General features: G+C 38.6%; 1 protein-coding gene across 4 annotated transcripts in view; it reads left to right on the top strand.

Moving 5' to 3' along the window:
- Positions 1–19,364, top strand: part of tbc1d9 (TBC1 domain family, member 9 (with GRAM domain)) — a 111,736-nt gene that overhangs the window by 13,929 nt on the left and 78,443 nt on the right. The gene's annotated exons all lie outside the window — the stretch shown is intronic.

Below are 19,364 nucleotides of genomic sequence, written 5' to 3'. Positions count from 1 at the left end.
ATCTACAAGTAAAGGTAAGATCATAATAACGTTTTTTTTATTAAATGTGTTTTTCATGATAAGGTATGCGCCGGAGTGAGAAGAGGTTTTAAAATAATTAGAGCATGCTTGCTCATTCCGCATGGTTTTGGTAACCGCAGGAGTGAGAAGAGGTTTTAAATTAATTAGCGCCCCTGCGGCTATTCAAGGAAATACGGTAGTCATTTACCACATTAGCAATGTATAGAGCAGGGGTCACCAACGCGGTGCCCGCGGGCACCAGGTAGCCCGTAAGGACCAGATGAGTAGCCCGCTGGCCTGTTCTAAAAATAGCTCAAATAGCAGCACTTACCAGTGAGCTTCCTCTATTTTTTAAATGGTATTTATTTACTAGCAAGCTGGTCTCGCTTTGCCCGACATTTTTAATTCTAAGAGAGACAAAACTCAAATAGAATTTGAAAATCCAAGAAAATATTTTAAAGACTTGGTCTTCATTTGTTTAAATAAATTCATTAATTTTTTTACTTTGCTTCTTATAACTTTCAGAAAGACAATTTCAGAGAAAAAATACAACCTTAAAAATGATTTTAGGATTTTTAAACACATATACCTTTTTACCTTTTAAATTCCTTCCTCTTCTTTCCTGACAATTTAAATCAATCATTTATTTTTTTTATTGTAAAGAATAATAAATACATTTTAATTGAATTCTTCATTTTAGCTTCTGTTTTTTTGACGAAGAACATTTGTGAAATATTTCTTCAAACTTATTATGATTAAAATTCAAAAAAATTATTCTGGCAAATCTAGAAAATCTGTAGAATCAAATTTAAATCTTATTTCAAAGTCTTTTGAATTTTTTTTTTACATTTTTGTTCTGGAAAATCTAGAAGAAATAATGATTTGTCTTTGTTAGAAATATAGCTTGGTCCAATTTGTTATATATTCTAACAAAGTGCAGATTGGATTTTAACCTATTTAAAACATGTCATCAAAATTCTAAAATTAATCTTAATCAGGAAAAATTACTAATGATGTTCCATAAATAGTTTTTTTAATTTTTTCAAAAAGATTCGAATTAGCTAGTTTTTCTCTTTTTTTTCGGTTGAATTTTGAATTTTAAAGAGTCGAAATTGAAGATAAACTATGTTTCAAAATTTAATTGTCATTTTTTTCGTGTTTTCTCCTCTTTTAAACCGTTCAATTAAGTGTAAATATAATTAATTATTAATAATAACATAGAGTTAAAGGTAAATTGAGCAAATTGGCTATTTCTGGCAATTTATTGAAGTGTGTATCAAACTGGTAGCCCTTCGCATTAATCACTACCCAAGAAGTAGCTCTTGGTTTCAAAAAGGTTGGTGACCCCTGTACTTCTTTAAAGTTAAGACTAGTTTAAAGTTATCTTCATTGAAAAATAAGGACATTTTAATGTGACCCCAAACTTTTGAAAGGTAGTGTATATTGTTTTGAGGGACCACACTCGATAACCTTAATTATCTCTGTAAGACATGCGAACGTTCTTGACAACGCTCACATCCAAGCTGCAATGACCAAGATGTGTGTAGACCAGGGGTGTCCAAACTTTTTCCACTGAGGGCCGCACACGGAAAAATTAAAGCATGTGGGGGCCATTTTGATATTTTTCATTTTCAAACCATAACAAAATATATGCATTTTTTAAATTTATTTTACCTTTAGGGTCCCGGGGACCATAAAGGGTCTCAGTCATTAAATTTTTAAAAAAATAAGTCAGATTATTATTTTTTTTAAATTATCAAACGCTTACAGTAAATCTATATATCAACTTCAAGTTGATATAAAGTAATACAAAGAAAAGCCATAAAACTTTTTTTTAATGTCATTAACAACTTAGGTTTTTTTTATAGTAAAACTGAAATATGCAGTATTTAGTAATTAGAGCCCTAAAAGATCAATAATGCAGGACACCATTGATTTTAATTCTTTCATATTTTTGAGTAATCACAGTGAAAAGATAAATAAAAAATCACTAAATATATTTGGGATCCAAAAGGTGCCCCACTCATGAAGTGATACATTTTTATTAGGTTTTTCTTTTACTTTCAACACTTAAGTTACGAGATCCACTTCAGATATATCTGTCCATTTTATGCTGGAACTATTATTTTGTTTGTTTTATGCGCTTTTGTCAAAGAAAACGTTGATGTTTTTATATGGCTACTACACAATATATGCAATATTTACCACATAAAACATTTTAAAGTGAAATATTTGAAGTAATTGGAGCCCTGAAAATAATTCATTATAACATGGATTTTTTGTCTTTTTTTTTTTTTTAGCAATGGCAAAAAAAGAAAAATAAAGAAAGACAAAAGAAGAAAAAAACAGCCTTTTGTGTCAACATTGCAACTTTTTCTCGTTAGATTTCACCTCATTCCACTTTTTTTAATGTTCTTTTTTATTTTTACAATAGTATTTCCAGAATGTGTAAACCGGGGGTCGGTAAACAATTAGCTGCGGGCCGCAAATGGCCCCCGGGCCGCACTTTGGACACCCCTGGTGTAGACCACTACCACGTATCCTGCTGTGCATTGTTTTATTGATGTGATTCTTTTTTTTTTTAGAAGTTGTCAAGCGCCAGTGTTAATGGTGCTAAAGGGCTTAGCTCCGCGTAGGGGTGTAACGGTACACAAAAATGTCGGTTCGGTACGTACCTCGGTTTAGAGGTCACGGTTCGGTTCATTTTCGGTACAGTAAGATAACAACAAAATATAAATTTTTTGGTTATTTATTTACCAAATTTGTAAACAATGGCTTTATCCTTTTAACATTGGGAACACTATAATAATTCTGCCCACGTTAATCAACATTACACTGCCTCAAGTTGTTGCTCAGATTAAATAAAATGACAAAACTTTTCTTCTACATATAAAAAGTGCAACATTAAACAGTTTCAAGTCAACTCATCATGCTTAATTTATTACAGCATTTGGGAAGCCTGTAGTTGATTTATTATGTAAATGTTATATTTGTATCAACATGTGATAGCAGGGACCCTGCCATTCAAAACTAGGCTGCTGCATTACTAATGATTCATGGAACTATAGCTGAAAAAATGGTACAATAGCAATAGGAGAGACTATTCATCCCTGAACACCATGGAGTTCATGTAGGCTTAATGATGCACTTACATTATTATATCAACTATCAGAGACAGAAACTCTTCATTTAACATAATGTCCTTTTTTGCTGCTTCAACACAGCTCAATCAACACAGAAAAAGGTCAAGTGAAATAACAGACAGACAGGGCTTTGCTGTCCGTAATACACACACACATACACGCACGCCGCAAAATGAGCTAACGTTACGCTAAAAGCAAATTAGCCTTCACCTCAAGCCAGGACTGCGAGCGAACTGAGCTGCCTTTTATATTTCTAGAAGATCAACGGGCTCATAGTGATGTTACTAGTAGTTGACTGGGAGGTGTTTATTATCATTTGGGGAGAGTCCGCTGCCTGATGCTTACCTGCTAAACGCTAAGCACTGACTACATGCGCTCTGAATACGCACTGCTGATTGGCTGTTACCGCTCTGAATACGCACTGCTGATTGGCTGTTACCGCTCTGAATACGCACTGCTGATTGGCTGTTACAGCTCTGTTTGTAACCAATCAGATGGTTGTGTGGGTGGGACAATGCTGGGTGCTGTGTAGAGGACTGACAGAGACAGAGGCAGAAGGTCAAATTTTCATTTCCGTAGGCCTATAAAGGCCTACTGAAATGAATTTTTTAAATTTAAACGGGAATAGCAGATCCATTCTATGTGTCATACTTGATCATTTCGCGATATTGCCATATTTTTGCTGAAAGGATTTAGTAGAGAAAATCGACGATAAAGTTCGCAACTTTTGCTCGCTGATTAAAAAAACCTTGCCCCTACCGGAAGTAGCGTGACGTCACAAGCGGTAGTGCTGCTCACAATTCCCCGTTGTTTACAATGGAGCGAGAGATATTAGGAGCGAGAAAGTGACCATTACCCCATTAATTTGAGCGAGGATGAAAGATTTGTGGATGAGGAACGTTAGAGTGACGGACTAGAATGCAGTTCAAGAGATATCTTTTTTCGCTCTGACCGTAACTTAGGTACAAGCTGGCTCATTGGAATCCACACTCTCTCCTTTTTCTATTGTGGATCACGGATTTGTATTTTAAACCACCTCGGATACTATATCCTCTTGAAAATGAGTCGAGAAGGCCAAATGGACATTAACAGTGACTTTTATCTCCACGACAATACATCGACGAAGCTCTTTAGCATGAGCTAACGTGATAGCATCTGTCTCAAATGCAGATAGAAACAAAATAAATAAATCCCTGACTGGAAGGATAGACAGAAGTTCAACAATACTACTATCAGGAGACACCGAACCAAACACTGGACATGTAAATACACGGTTAATGTGTATTCGACGCCTGTCGAAGCCTAGCAAGGCTGTTGCTAACGACGCTAACTTAACAACGGGACCTCGTCAGAGCTATGATAAAAACATTAGCGCTCCACCTACGCCAGCCAGCCCTCCTCTGCTCATCAACACCCGTGCTCACCTGCGTTCCAGCGATCGACGATGCGGTCCGGAGACGTAGGAAGTCAAGGTGAGTTCGCCGCTAGCGCGTCTGCTATCCAACAAAGTCCTCCTTGTTGTGTTGCTACAGCCAGCCGCTAATACACCGATCCCACCTACAACTTTCTTCTTTGCAGCCTCCATTGTTCATTAAACAAATTGCAAAAGATTCACCAACACAGATGTCCAGAATACTGTGGAATTTTGTCGAAGAAAACAGAGCTCTGTGTATTGTGTCCAAAAGGGTCCAAACACTTCCGTGGACCTCGCGACGTCACGCGCATACGTCATCCTCCAAAGGCGTTTTGAACCGGAAGTTCCCCGGGAAATTTAAAATGTCACTTTATAAGTTAACCCGGCCGTATTGGCATGTGTTGCAATGTTAAGATTTCATCATTGATATATAAACTATCAGACTGCGTGGTCGCTAGTAGTGGCTTTCAGTAGGCCTTTAAATCAGATGTCATGTATTTATTTATTTACAGACGGACATCATTTTGTATTACATTGTCATCACGCTGTGTTGGTGGATGTAATATGTATTCGTGTGCAATAGAGGCAGGTGTCACGCCAGGTGGGATCACGTGACCAGGTGTAGCGGGTTGCAACCTCGCCGTCGCCTCAAAAACAACTTTTCTCTAGCGCTTGTGCCGAAGATTGTCGAAAGAGAGCAAAAAGCCTGGCAGCTGGAGGAGCAGGCGTGTTCCTGCCTGCTGCTGTTTACAGATACCCACACAAACAATGCAAGCACTTGTGTCATCTCTTAAAACACTGCAGACACTGTTTTAGTTCTTCTTATGCTGAGACATGGCCGTGCTGCTTGCTCATGCTGAATCATTCCCTTTCCCCTTCCTCTTTTTTTAAATGTTTTTATATAAATTCCTCCTCCTTCCGCTTGTCTCTTCTATGCAAAATGCACAGTGGCTGACGGAGAACGCCCAAATGCATCAAACACAGAAATGATCCAAAAAAGCACATAAAATGCATGCGTGACAAAAATGCACAGGGTTGACGTAATGACATCATGACGCGTTTGCAAAAAGTGAACATGAAAAGCAAAACAAATATGTTTAGAGCTACAAATGAACTCTATTCCTGTCGCTTCTTTTTGTTATTTTCTTTATGTCGTAAACAAGACGGAGCGTTAGATGGTGGAGGGGCACACGGCATTACTTGCTGCACATCGAGAAAATCAATACCAGTTTTTTTTTGTTTTTTTAATGAGTGTCATCGTTGGGGATGGGTACTGTTCACATTTGAACCGATACAGTACCAATTCTCAGTAACTGGGAATCGATACAGGTGCTCAAAGGCAGTGTTTTTCAACCACTAGTGTGCCGTGAGATACAGTCTGGTGTGCCGTGGGAGATTACCTAATTTCACCTATTCGGGTTAAAAATATTTTTTTGCAAACCAGTAATTATAGTCTGCAAATGATGTGTTGTTGTTGAGTGTCGGTGCTGTCTAGAACTCGGCAGAGTAACCGTGTTATACTCTTCCATGTCAGTAGGTGGCAGCCGGTAGCTAATTGCTTTGTAGATGTCGGAAACAGCGGGAGGCAGCGTGCAGGTAAAAAGGTGTCTTAATGCTTAAACCAAAAATAAACTAAAGGTGAGTGCACCCTAAGAAAAGGCATTGAAGTTTAGGGAAGGCTATGCAGAACGAAACTAAAACTGAACTGGCTACAGAGTAAACAAAAACCGAATGCTGGACGACAGCAAAGACTTACTGTGGAGCAAAGACGGCGTCCACAATGTACATCCGAACATGACAATCAACAATGTCCCCACAAAGAAGGATAAAAACTGAAATATTCTTGATTGCTAAAACAAAATACTGTATTTTTCGGAGTATAAGTCGCTCTGGAGCATAAGTCGCACCAGCCGAAAATGCATAATAAAGAAACAAAAAACATGTATCTCCAAACTTTGATTTGTTTATGTATTCAAAAGAGAAAGTAAATAAAAAAATAATTGTGAACAATTGTCAAAATTCCAGAAAAAAGTGCAATTCTCCTAAGTAGCCGGTAGCTAATTATCTAATGCTTAAACCAAAAATAAACAAAAGGTGAGTGCCCCTAAGAAAAGTAATTGAAGCTTAGGGAAGGCTATGCAGAAGGAAAGTAAAACTGAACTGGCTACAAAGTCAACAAAAACAGAATGCTGGACGACAGCAAAGACTTACTGTGGAGCAAAGACGGCGTCCACAAAGTACATCCGAACATGACATGACAATCAACAATGTCCCCACAAAGAATAAAACCAACTAAAATATTCTTGATTGCTAAAACAAAGTAGATGCGGGAAATATCGCTCAAAGGAAGACATGAAACTGCTATAGGAAAATACCAAAAAAAGAGAAAAAGCCACCAAAATAGGAGCGCAAGACAAGAACTAAAACACTACACACAGGAAAACAGCATAAAACTCAAAATAAGTCATGGTGTGATGTGACAGGTGGTGACAGTACACCTACTTTGAGACAAGAGCTATATTGATGCATGCTTGGACTTTTTACTGTCAACTGAGTTTCGTTTTTTAATGATTAGATGTGCCTCCGGATTTTTTCAACGCAAAAAATGGGCCTTTGCTCAAAAAAGGTTGAAAAACACTGTTCAAAGGTACCAATTGTCATTACTTTTGTGTGTCTAATAAATGTTAATTGTTTGATAATTAAAAAAAAGTTTTCCAATCTAACATATAAAAATTAGCTAAATATGATAACTGCTGTCCAGTTGTTACAAACTGTATTGTTTTCTTATTACATTTGAGTCTCATTTGCAATGCGGTTGCACTTCCAAGACTATAGATGGCGGTACTGTACAGTGGTATGTTGTCTAACGAGGAAGTAGCTTTTTCCATGAAGCCGAATGTGCTCTGTTGCACCCTACAAAGTGTTTAGACTGTAAGTATTGGGCATATTACACACCAGCTGTTTTATTGTAACATTCATAGTTGTAGTTTTCATTACCAAATTTGGAGGTGCTAAAATCGCCATGTAAAATCGCTAATGCTAATAGTAGCCTTTCTGTGGCAAATCCAATGTATATTAGCATCAAGCTAGCGCATTTTGTAAGAGTGGAGCCTTACTTTAAATTTTAGCTTTTTCTATCAAGCATACTTGCTTGGTTGGTGTTGAAAATTGCAACATTAGCCCTGAGTGCTGCTTAAGTGATTGGCTCCTTGAGCCTGTGTTTAGTTTGCAACTGAAAGTGACAAGTCTGCAACCGGACCAACAAAGGTATCGAAATATGGCCCCGTTTGATTTTACGTGAATCGATACCTGGTAGTACCGACGGAATTTGCTCGGTGCTTAAAAAGTACCAACTTCGGTATCTATCCCTGACCATAGTAAATATAACGACAAAAGTCGATAATTTGGCAACGACGCTCCCTCCTGCGGCCTCTTCTTATTCTCTGGCAGACCAGGTCCATTTCAATGTGGACGAACAGGAAGTCTCATGTTTTTGTTGGGCAAATGAATGTATGGGAAAGACTTTTGTTGCATGACATTTCTGAATGCATGCATATTTGGAGTTTGTACCGTATTTTTCGGACTATAAGTCGCAGTTTTTTTTCATAGTTTGGCCGGGGGTGCGACTTATGTGTGAAATTTAACACATTAGCGTAAAATATCAAATATTGATGTCATTCACGTAAGAGACTAGACGTATAAGATTTCATGGGATTTAGCGATTAGGAGTGACAGATTGTTTGGTAAACGTATAGCATGTTCTATATGTTATAGTTATTTGAATGACTCTTACCATAATATGTTACGTTAACATACCAGTTGGTTATTTATGCCTCATATAACGTACACTTATTCAGCCTGTTGTTCACTATTCTTTAGACATTTTAAATTGCCTTTCAGATGTCTATTCTTGGTGTTGGCTTTTATCAAATACATTTCCCCAAAAAATGTGACTTATACTCCAGTCCGACTTATGTTTTTTTCCTTCTTTATTATGCATTTTCGGCTTGTGCGATTTATACTCCGGAGCGACTTATACTCCGAAAAATACGGTATATCAGATTGTAGGTGGGTTTTTTTTTTTTTTACCCTTCGCGTTCATATTTCGCTGTGTTTGTTGCATGTTTGTTGCGTTTCGCTTGATTGTAAAATATGTCGATCGAGAGGGGGTGTGACTTTCATATGTTGTCAATATTCAGTGTTTTATCATTCATAGTTGATATTGTAAATCCCACATTCTTTACTTTCATGTACATTCTGGGTGTCTCATTCAGTAAAAAAATGTAAAATTCCGTTATTTATGCCTCATAACGTACACTTATTCAGCCTGTTGTTCACTATTCTTTAGACATTTTAAATTGCCTTTCAAATGTGTATTCTTGGTGTTGGCTTTTATCAAATACATTTCCCCAAAAAATGCGACTTATACTCCAGTGCGACTTATATATGTTTTTTTCCTTCTTTATTATGCGTTTTCGGCCGGTGCGACTTATACTCCGGAGTGACTTATACTCCGGAAAATACGGTACATGTTTACAATTTTTTTAGATCCCGCAGTGTTGCTGCATTCCGAATTTGCAGCAATTTGCTACTTGTTTGCTTCCGTCGGTTTAGAAGGGGGGACAGGTGAAACTAAACTGGTTTCACTTCCACCACCCCCTTCTCTTTCAGAAGAGACCATTTGCTTCTTTGTATTACTCATTGTCTTCATTGCTATTGATCAAGGACATCTCCTTCATGTTTTAGTGAATTATGCATGAATCCTAATGATAAACCAGAGAAAAATGGTGTTCTATATAAAAGTGTTGGTCTAAATTTGGATTATTTAGGTGCTATTCTTGTCCCGCCCTAGATTCCATTTGTCACAGTTTGACCAGAAGCTCCTGGTTTATAAAGCAGCCAGGAAGTGAGTGACGAACATCCATAAAGGTTTAATAACCGCTCATATATGTGGACCTTTGGATGGCTTTTCCGTCTAAAAAAAGGATGACTTGAGGATGTTTTTAAATCAAGTGGAAGGGTGAGCAATGCAGGTAGAACTCAGCCCAGAATCTTGCGTTGTTGTCAGTTTTAAGTAAAATCCGATAAAGCAGAGTTGTTTTCAACAGTTTGCTCACATGACAACAGCTTTTTGGAGCCTACAAATGCAAACATTTGAAAACAGGTCCCAGCATGTCCTTTGTCACACACAGCTCAGGTGTAAAATGGGTTGTAAACCCCCCAAAAAATGCATGGAAACAAATATGCTCAGATTCGAATAGGGATGGACACCTTTCACATTTGAACAGATACCACCAATTCCCCAGTATCTGGTAATTGATACCGGTACTCAATTGTACCATGAATTGATTAACGTGGACCCCGACTTAAACAAGTTGAAAAACTTATTGGGGTCTTACCATTTAGTGGTCAATTGTACGGAATATGTCCTGTACTGTGCAATCTACTAATAAAAGTTTCAATCAATCAATCAATCAATCAAAACCAAATGTCAATACTTGATGAATTTTCATTTGTTTGCCAATAAAATATATATTTTTTTCAAATGTAACACTTAACACTGAACTAAAAATGAATGATAACTGTGCTTTCCAGTTGTTCTATCTTGTTTTCCTACACTTCTGAGCCTAATTTGCATGTATGCAGTGTTTCCCACACATTCATTTATTTGTGGCGGTCCGCCACCAAAGAATTAAGGCCGCCACAAAAAGTTAAAAAAAAAAATAAAAAAATTTAAATTTTTAAATTTATATTTTTATATTTTTATTTTTTATTTTTTTGTCCTGTCCAGCTTCTCAGGCAAATCATATAGTTGATGTAGATGCCCATATCGGCTGTTCAGATTTACTTTACAAAAGAGAAGTGTAGGATCAAGATTTTTGGAGCTCTTTGTTCAGTGGATCAGATGTTTGATGAAGCTCTGTGTCTATCTACCACCACTACTGTTTTCTGTTTATTTGTTACTGACTGTGGCAGGACACCTCTGCCTCTGTTTCACTTTATGTTGCTGGTAAATAATATGGTTGTAGTAGTAGGCTAAAGTTAAATGATTTAGTATGCACTAATTAAAGGGGCAGAGCTTTAAGAGACATTTTAGCTTTTATATTTTTATAAGATATATTTTTTGTAAGAACCACAATTAATAAATATATTTCAGTGAATAACTTATTGTTCAAATCTGTATATAAATATGTACATAAAGTGTTGTAATTATATTGTAAAATGGATGGATGGATGGACGTTTAAAACAAAACTGTTATTATTAATTAGTAAGTATACATTTTTTGAGCCTTTTTAGAGAAAATCATATTGTAGTAAATTATGCAAATTACTCGATGATGTCATGGTGACCACGCCCATAGCCACGCCCCCACCGCCACAGGTATCTTGGCAGTTCATGGGAAACACTGATGCATTCGTTTCAGTTTGTCCTTAGTGTGTAACTGTAGTCAGAAATAGGCTTTACCATTAAACTGAATGCGCCAGCCTTGTCTGTTGTTAACCATACAAAGTGTTTATACTATAAATAGGGATGTAATGATGAACGATAATAAAGATAACCGCGGTTAACAGTAATAGTCAGACCAATGTGTACGACCTTAGCTGAAACCCTATCATTTTGTCTCTCACCAATCTCAGAGGCTGTGGTTTACAGGCGGGTTACAGTTGAGCTGCTCAGAGAATATTAGTTTTGTTGAGAACACCACAACAGCAGACTCCCATTTTCTTCAAGCTCCACAACACAGCAATGTGTCTCCAGCACGCTTGTCTCTTTTCAACCCTTGTTCCTTCCCTTTTCGGCATCGCGAAAACAGCAGGTAGCGACTTAAGTGCGGGACTGTATAAATAAAATAAACGACAAAATATAACGTGTCACTTTAAAATAATACCTGGGTCCAATGCTATTTAAAAAATGATTACTGCATAACATAAATTCCTTTTCATACATATATAAGAATAACAGACCAAATTAAATGTTACACAGCCGTAACTTGTTGGCACTAAACCTGCAAAAAGAGTTATCAGCTTTTTCAATGTTTACACTTTGCACTATTTTGTTACACTTTATTAAGCATTTTGTACCTATTCCTTTTGCTTGCACCTTTATTTTAAGAGGTAATCATTAAGTGTTCAGTGGGATTTTAGAATTTTGTTTACATTGTTTAAGTGTTTTCTGTGGTCGTGTTGACATTTCCTTTCTGCCTCGATAGCTGTGGGGATCAAAAATCAGACGAAGGTTACATTTGAAATAAATCTGTTAACATTTAATATATTTTTCTCCTGGTCCTTATTTTTGATATGTCCTAAAAATATTAATATTTATCAATATCGACCGATATAAAACACCATATCGCCCAGTCCTAAGGTTACCTTGATTTTGATTTTGTTTATAGTCCGACAAACTGAATTGTACAAAGTCTTTCCGCATAAAAAATAATGTACCTTCAAATCATTTATCCCAGATACGCAAAAAGTGAACACAACATATAGTACATTTTATTGAGAATAATTCTAGTTTTAGATGTAATGTGAAATGAATGAATAAAATGCATAAATTAGCGTTGCCAGAACCAGGGCAGTAGAGCCAACTCACCCTGGCTACGCCGCTCCCAGTCTGTGGAACACTCTCCCTGACCACCTGACGGCACCACAGACTGTGGATGCTTTTCAAAAAGGCTTAAAACCCCTTCTTTTTAAAAAAGCCTTTTTTTTTTTTTTTTAGATATATGCATACTAGTTTTAGCTATTTGGCTAATGTTTTTTATTTTTATTTATTTTTTATTATCTTTTTATTTTTTTTTATTATTTTTTTTTTTAATACAATGTAGCACTTTGAGGTTGTTTACTCAATTTAAAGTGCTTTTTACAAATAAAATCTATTATTATTAGTGAGGAGGAAGTGCCAGCAACAGTCCAGCACGATGAGTCCTTGAGTAAAAGGGACTGATAAATGATGTCATCCTCTAATTTGCATAATTGGCCATGAGGCAAAAGTCAGTGTTTGTGTGTGGACTGGTAAAACGGGGTTTTTTTGGTTTGTGTCATTCAAATGTGCAACATTTTCTCATGTTTTATAAGGGAACATTCAGTTATTGACTTTAGGGCATTATTTAAATTTTGTGCAGCGGGAGACGTATTAAAAAAAAAACCAATAATGTTACTCTCAGTGTAAAGATGCGCTTATTTTAGATAATGTCATTGTACATCTAATAAATCACTATATTGCTAAACTGCAGCATTATAATGCGCGTCCAAGTCAGCTGTGGTAGGCATTAATGACATCGACTGCACATCTTGGAATTACAAGCCACATTCACAGACAGTCCCATTATGTGTTTGTGAGCAAAGACAAACACCAAATCCAAATAAATCAGTCAAATCTTCAATGATTGAAATTAGGGATGTCCGATAATATCGGGCTGCCTATATTATCAGCCGATAAATGCTTTAAAATGTAATATCGGAAATTATCGGTTTCATAATTATCGGTATCGGTTTCTAAAAGTAAAATGTATGACGTTTTTAAAACACCGCTGTGTACACGGACGTAGGGAGAAGTACAGAGTGCCAATAAACCTTAAAGGCATTTCCTTTGCGTGCGTGCCGTCCGAGTCACATATCTACCGGCTGTTCTCATCACGAATTAATGCAAGGCATACTTAGTCAACAGCCATACAGGTCACACTGAGGGTCGCCGTATAAACAACTTTAACACTGTTACAAATATGCGCCACACTGTGAACCCACACCAAACAAGAATGACAGACACATTTCGGGAGAACATCCGCACCGTAACACAACATAAACACAACAGAACAAATACCCAGAATCCCTTGCAGTACTAACTCTTCCGGGAAGCTACAATATATAAACCCCCCCGCTACCCCCTACCCCTACCCCGCCCTCCTCAACCTCCTCATAGTCTCTCTCAGGGAGAGTATGTCCCAAATTCCAAGCTGGTGTTTGGATAGATAGATAGATAGTACTTTATTGATTCCTTCAGGAGAGTTCCCTCAGGAAAATTAAAATTCCAGCAGCAGTGTACAGAATTGAGATAGAATTTAAAAAGTAAATAATGGGGGTATAAATGGAAACAGAATAGAAAAATATTACAATAAGAATAAAAATAAAAAGCAACAATGAGTATCAAAATATAACCGTAAAATAAGAATATAACAAGAGAAACTAGGCAGTAGTGACCATGTTCTGAAAAAGTATTGCACTGTTATTGTTTTGAGGCTTGTTAAAAATAATAATGCACTTTGTGACTTCAATAATAAATATGGCAGTGCCATGTTGGCATTTTTTTCCATAACTTGAGTTGATTTATTTTGGAAAACCTTGTTACATTGTTTAATGCATCCAGCGGGGCATCACAACTAAATTAGGCATAATAATGTGTTAATTCCATTACTATATATCGGTATCTGTTGATATCGGTATCGGTAATTAAGAGTTAGACAATATCAGGATATCGGTAAAAAAGCCATTATCGGACATCTCTAATTGAAATGTATTTGTAGCCAGTCGACCAGTGATATTTGTATATATTGTTAATTTCCACAGAATTTGGTAGCATTTGGATTTCACCAGCTGAACACAGCTCTCACTTGTCTTACCTTAAAGGGGTCATATGATTTTTGTTTTCCACATTTAAAACACTTCCTTGTGGTCCACATAGCATGTAATGGTGGTTATTTGGTCAAAATGTTACATAGATGATGTTTTACAGACCATCTTCAAGTAGCTTTCTGAACATCTCTGCAGGATGCGCCATTTTGTGTCTTATTTTTGTGCCATCCATGTTGTCATTTTTTGCGAATCCATAGCGAGTCTACTGACAGATATAAGTTGGAACTATACGCTACTTGGTATTACAAACCACAAAAGCAGTGAAGTTGGCACATGGTGTAAATTGTAAATAAAAACAGAATACAATGATTTGCAAATCCTTTTCAACCTATATTCAGTTGAATAGACTGCAAAGACAAGATACTTAACGTTCCAACTGGAAAACTAGTTTTTGCAAATATTAGCTCATTTGGAATTTGATGCCTGCAACATGTTTAAAAAAAGCTGGCCCAAGTGGCAAAAATGACTGAGAATGTTGAGGAATGCTCATCAAACACTTATTTGGAACATCCCACGGGTGAACAGGCTAATTAGGAACAGGTGGGTGTCATGATTGGGTATAAAAGTAGATTCCATGAAATGCTCAGTCATTCACAAACGAGGATGGGGCGAGGGTCACCACTTTGTGAGCAAATGCGTGAGCAAATTGTCCAACAGTTTAAGAACAACATTTCTCAAGCAGCTATTGCAAGGAATTTAGGGATTTCACCATCTACGCTCCGTAATATCCTCAAAAGTTTCAGAGATTCTGGAGAAATCACTGCACGTAAAAGACAAGGCTGAAAACCGTGACCTTGGATCCCTCAGGCGGTACTGCATCAAAAAGCGACATCAGTCTGTAAAGGATATCACCACATGGGCTCAGGAACACTTCAGTAAACCACTGTCAGTAACTACAGTTCGTCGCTACATCTGTAAGTGCAAGTTAAAACTCTACTACGCAAAGCGAGAGCCATTTATCAACAACACCCAGAAACGCCGTCGGCTTCGCTGGGCCCGAGCTCATCTAAGATGGACTGATGCAAAATGGAAAAGTGTTCTGTGGTCTGACGAGTCCACATTTCAAATAGTTTTTGGAAACTGTGGACGTTGTGTCCTCCAGACCGAAGAGGAAAAGAACCATCCAGATTGTTCTAGGCGCAAAGTGTAAAAGGCAGCATGTGTGATGGTATGGGGGTGTATTAGTGCCCAAGACATGGGTAACTTACACATCTGTGAAGGCACCGTTAATGCTGAAAGGTACATACAGGTTTTGGAGCAACATATGTTGCCATCCAAGCAACATCTTTTTCACGGACGCCCCTGCTTATTTCAGCAAGACAATGCCTAGCCACGTGTTACAATAGCGTGGCTTCGTAGTAAAAAAGAGTGCGGGTACTAGACTGGCCTGCCTGTAGTCCAGACCTGTCTCCCTTTGAAAATGTGTGGTGCATTATGAAGCTTAAAATAGCACAAGGGAGACCCCCGGACTGTTGAACAACTTAAGCTGTACATCAAGCAAGAATGGGAAATAATTCCACCTGAAAAGCTTCAAAAATGTGTCTCCTCAGTTCCCAAACGTTTACTGAGTGTTGTTAAAAGGAAAGGCCATGTAACACAGTGGTAAAAATGCCCCTCTGCCAACTTTTTTGCAATGTGTTGCTGCCATTAAATTCTAAGTTAATGATTATTTTCAAAAGAACATTAAATATCTTGTTTTTGCAGTCTATTCAATTGAATATAAGTTGAAAAGGATTTGCAAATCATTGTATTCTGTTTTTATTTATCGTGCCAACTTCACTGCTTTTGGGTTTTGTAAATCAATCTATTGATTAATTGTTACACCCCTACTAAATACACAATAGTTAATAAAATATGGTTTTGCATAATGGGTCCCCTGTAAGCATTTCAGATTCACTACCTAAAGTGATTCCAGGACAGTTTTTGTGTAATAATAAATAATTCCCAAAAAATCCTCCTCCAGAGTCTCCTGCTGCGCCTAAAGGGGGGGATGATGTCATCCTTATGTAAAGACTGAGCTTGCTTACTTCTGCTGTGTGCCAGTTGGCAATGGCAGCGCCCGGTGACGCTGGCACAAGCGGCATGTTGCTCTTTTAAATAAAGAGGCGTCAACACGAGCAGGATGTAGCGCTTTTCTTCTCCACTTCCAGTATGCAAATGAGGACGTGGCATTTTAGAGACTCTAACAAGCATCCATTTATTGCAAATGAGTAATGCTTCTGTTAGGAGGGGCTTTTAATTATTTTTCCCCTCCTAAATCCTTTCAGTCGTATTCTATTTAAATGTTTTCACTTTAAGTCAGAAGTCTATTTTTCCATAAACACTGAACCTAAATGTAATGTCGTTGTCTTTTTAGAGTACAAAATGTGCTTTGAAGTGAGTTTTATTGGTCAAAGATGAGCAGACTTTTATTAAACCCAAACAAAATTGGTTACCCTAAATTCTGAACTATAAGCGTACTTGCCAACCCTCCCGATTTTTCCGGGAGACTCCCGAATTTCAGTGCCCCTCCCGAAAATCTCCCGGGACAACCATTCTCCCGAATTACTCCCGATTTCCCCCCTGACAACAATATTAAGGGCGTGCCGTGATGGCACTGTCTTTAGCGTCCTCTACAACCTGCCGTCGCGTATGCTTTTTCACCATACAAACAGCGTGCCGGCCCAGTCACATGTTGTATGCGGCTTCTGCAGACACACGTAAGTGACTGCAAGACATACTTGACCAACAGCCATACAGGTCACACTGAGGGTGCCCGTATAAACAACTTTAACACTGTTACAAATATGCGCCACACTGTGGAACCACACCAAACAAGAATGACAAACACATTTCGGGAGAACATCCGCACCGTAACACAACCCAAACACAACAGAACAAATACCCAGAATCCCATGCAGCCCTAACTCTTCCGGGCTACAATATACAGGGGGAGCTCCACTAACCACGTTAAACCCAGATTCCGAACTAACAAAGGTCTTAACTCATTCTCTTTCTATGCCACATCAATGTGGAATGCGCTCCCAACAGGTATAAAAGAAAGGGCATCTCTATCCTCCTTCAAACCCGCAATAAAAGTTCACCTCCAGGCAGCTACAACCCTAAACTAACACCCTCCCCGGATTGCTAACAATCAAATGTAAACAATCAAATGCAGATACTTTTTCTTATGCCTTCTGATCTCTCTCTCTCTCTCTCTCTCTCTCTCTCTCTCTCTCTCTCTCTCTCTCTCTCTCTCTCTCTCTATGTCCACTACTTGATGTCCTAACCCCCCCACACACCCCTGATTGTAAATAATGTAAATAATTCATTGTGATTATCTTGTGATGACTGTATTATGATGATAGTATATATGATAGTATATATCTGTATCATGAGTCAATTTAAGTGTACCCCGACTTAAACAAGTTGAAAAACTTATTGGGGTGTTACCATTTAGTGGTCAATTGTACGGAATATGTACTTCACTGTGCAACCTACTAATAAAAGTCTCAATCAATCAATCAAAAAAACACTCCCACTACCACCAAACCACGCCCCCCCAATCCCGCCCATCTCAACCCCCCCACACACACACCTCAACACCCCCGCTATTTTTTCCCCTAAATTTTGAACCCTGAGGCTTATAAAATGGTTTAGGCTAATTTATGGATTTTTCTTTGCAATAGTTAAACAAACAAACACAGTGATAAGGTATGTCATTGTTTGCGCTATGGTGCCATCTTTTGGACGCGTTCGCTCTCTGCAGGTGCTACAGTCCTTCCATTTAGTCCTTTCAACCGGAAGTAGAATTGCAGCTCAGTCTTCTAGCTGTCCATAGCGTTTCTCCTCATATGGATTCTCCATTCATCACTTCAAGCAACATTTGTAAGTTTTACAATATAACTTAAACTGTTTATACTTACATAAACCATCGCATGTGTGATGTCTGTAGGAGTGTTTTTATTCATATTTGTACGCGCTATCGCAGTGTATTTAAGATAGTGTTGTTAGCATTAGCTAATATGCTAACACATTTACGAGTGTCTGTGTTAGTATTTCTTAACTTACTTGTTGTATTGTTTCAGTTTCACAAATTCCTCAGTAAATTCACTAAGACCTCACCGTGGAGTTATTGAGTCTGTTTAGCTGATTGGAGAGCTAGCTTCCACAGCTAGTGGGTCCATGACGATGACTTTGGGTTTGTTTGATCAGCCGTTTTACTGCCCTGTTACATGCACTGTTTGGAAACAATTATGGTTTGTAAATAAACATTTACAAAATCTATCCGTGTAAATAGTCTGATTGTGGCGGTCCGCTCCCTGTATGATCAGTGTCAGAGCTTGGTCCGCATTGCCGGCAGTAAGTCGGACCCGTTTCCAGTGAGGGTTGGACTCCGCCAAGGCTGCCCTTTGTCACCGATTCCGTTCATAACTTTTATGGACAGAATTTTTAGGCGCAGTCAGGGCGTTGAGGGGATCTGGTTTGGTGGCTGCAGGATTAGGTCTCTGCTTTTTGCAGATGATGTGATCCTGATGGCTTCATCTGGCCAGGATCTTCAGCTCTCACTGGACCGGTTCGCAGCCGAGTGTGAAGCGACTGGGATGGGAACCAGCACCTCCAAGTCCAGAGTCCATGGTTCTCGCCCAGAAAAGGGTGGAGTGCCATCTCCGGGTTGGGGAGGAGATCCTGCCCCATGTGGAGGAGTTCAAGTACCTCGGAGTCTTGTTCACAAGTGAGGGAAGAGTGGATCGTGAGATCGACAGGTGGATCGGTGCGGCGTCTTCAGTAATGCGGACGCTGTATCGATCCGTTGTGGTGAAGAAGGAGCTGAGCCACAAGGCAAAACTCTCAATTTACCAGTCGATCTACGTTCCCATCCTCACCTATGGTCATGAGCTTTGGGTTATGACCGAAAGGACAAGATCCCGGGTACAAGCGGCCGGAATGAGTTTCCTCTGCCGGGAGGCGGGTCTCTCCCTTAGAGATAGGGAGGAGCTCAAACTAAAGCCCCTGCTCCTCCAAATGGAGAGGAGCCAGATGAGGTGGTTCGTGCATCTAGTCAGGAAGCCACCCGAACGCGTGTAGGGCACATCCGGAGGAGGCCACGGGAAAGACCCAGGACACGTTGGGAAGACTATCTCTCCCGGCTGGCCTGGGAACGCCTAGGGATCCCCCGGGAAGAGCTGGACGAA

This window comes from Entelurus aequoreus, linkage group LG22 (assembly GCF_033978785.1).
Source record: "Entelurus aequoreus isolate RoL-2023_Sb linkage group LG22, RoL_Eaeq_v1.1, whole genome shotgun sequence".
NCBI lineage: Eukaryota > Metazoa > Chordata > Actinopteri > Syngnathiformes > Syngnathidae > Entelurus > Entelurus aequoreus.
This window is presented reverse-complemented; position numbering and strand designations above follow the sequence as displayed.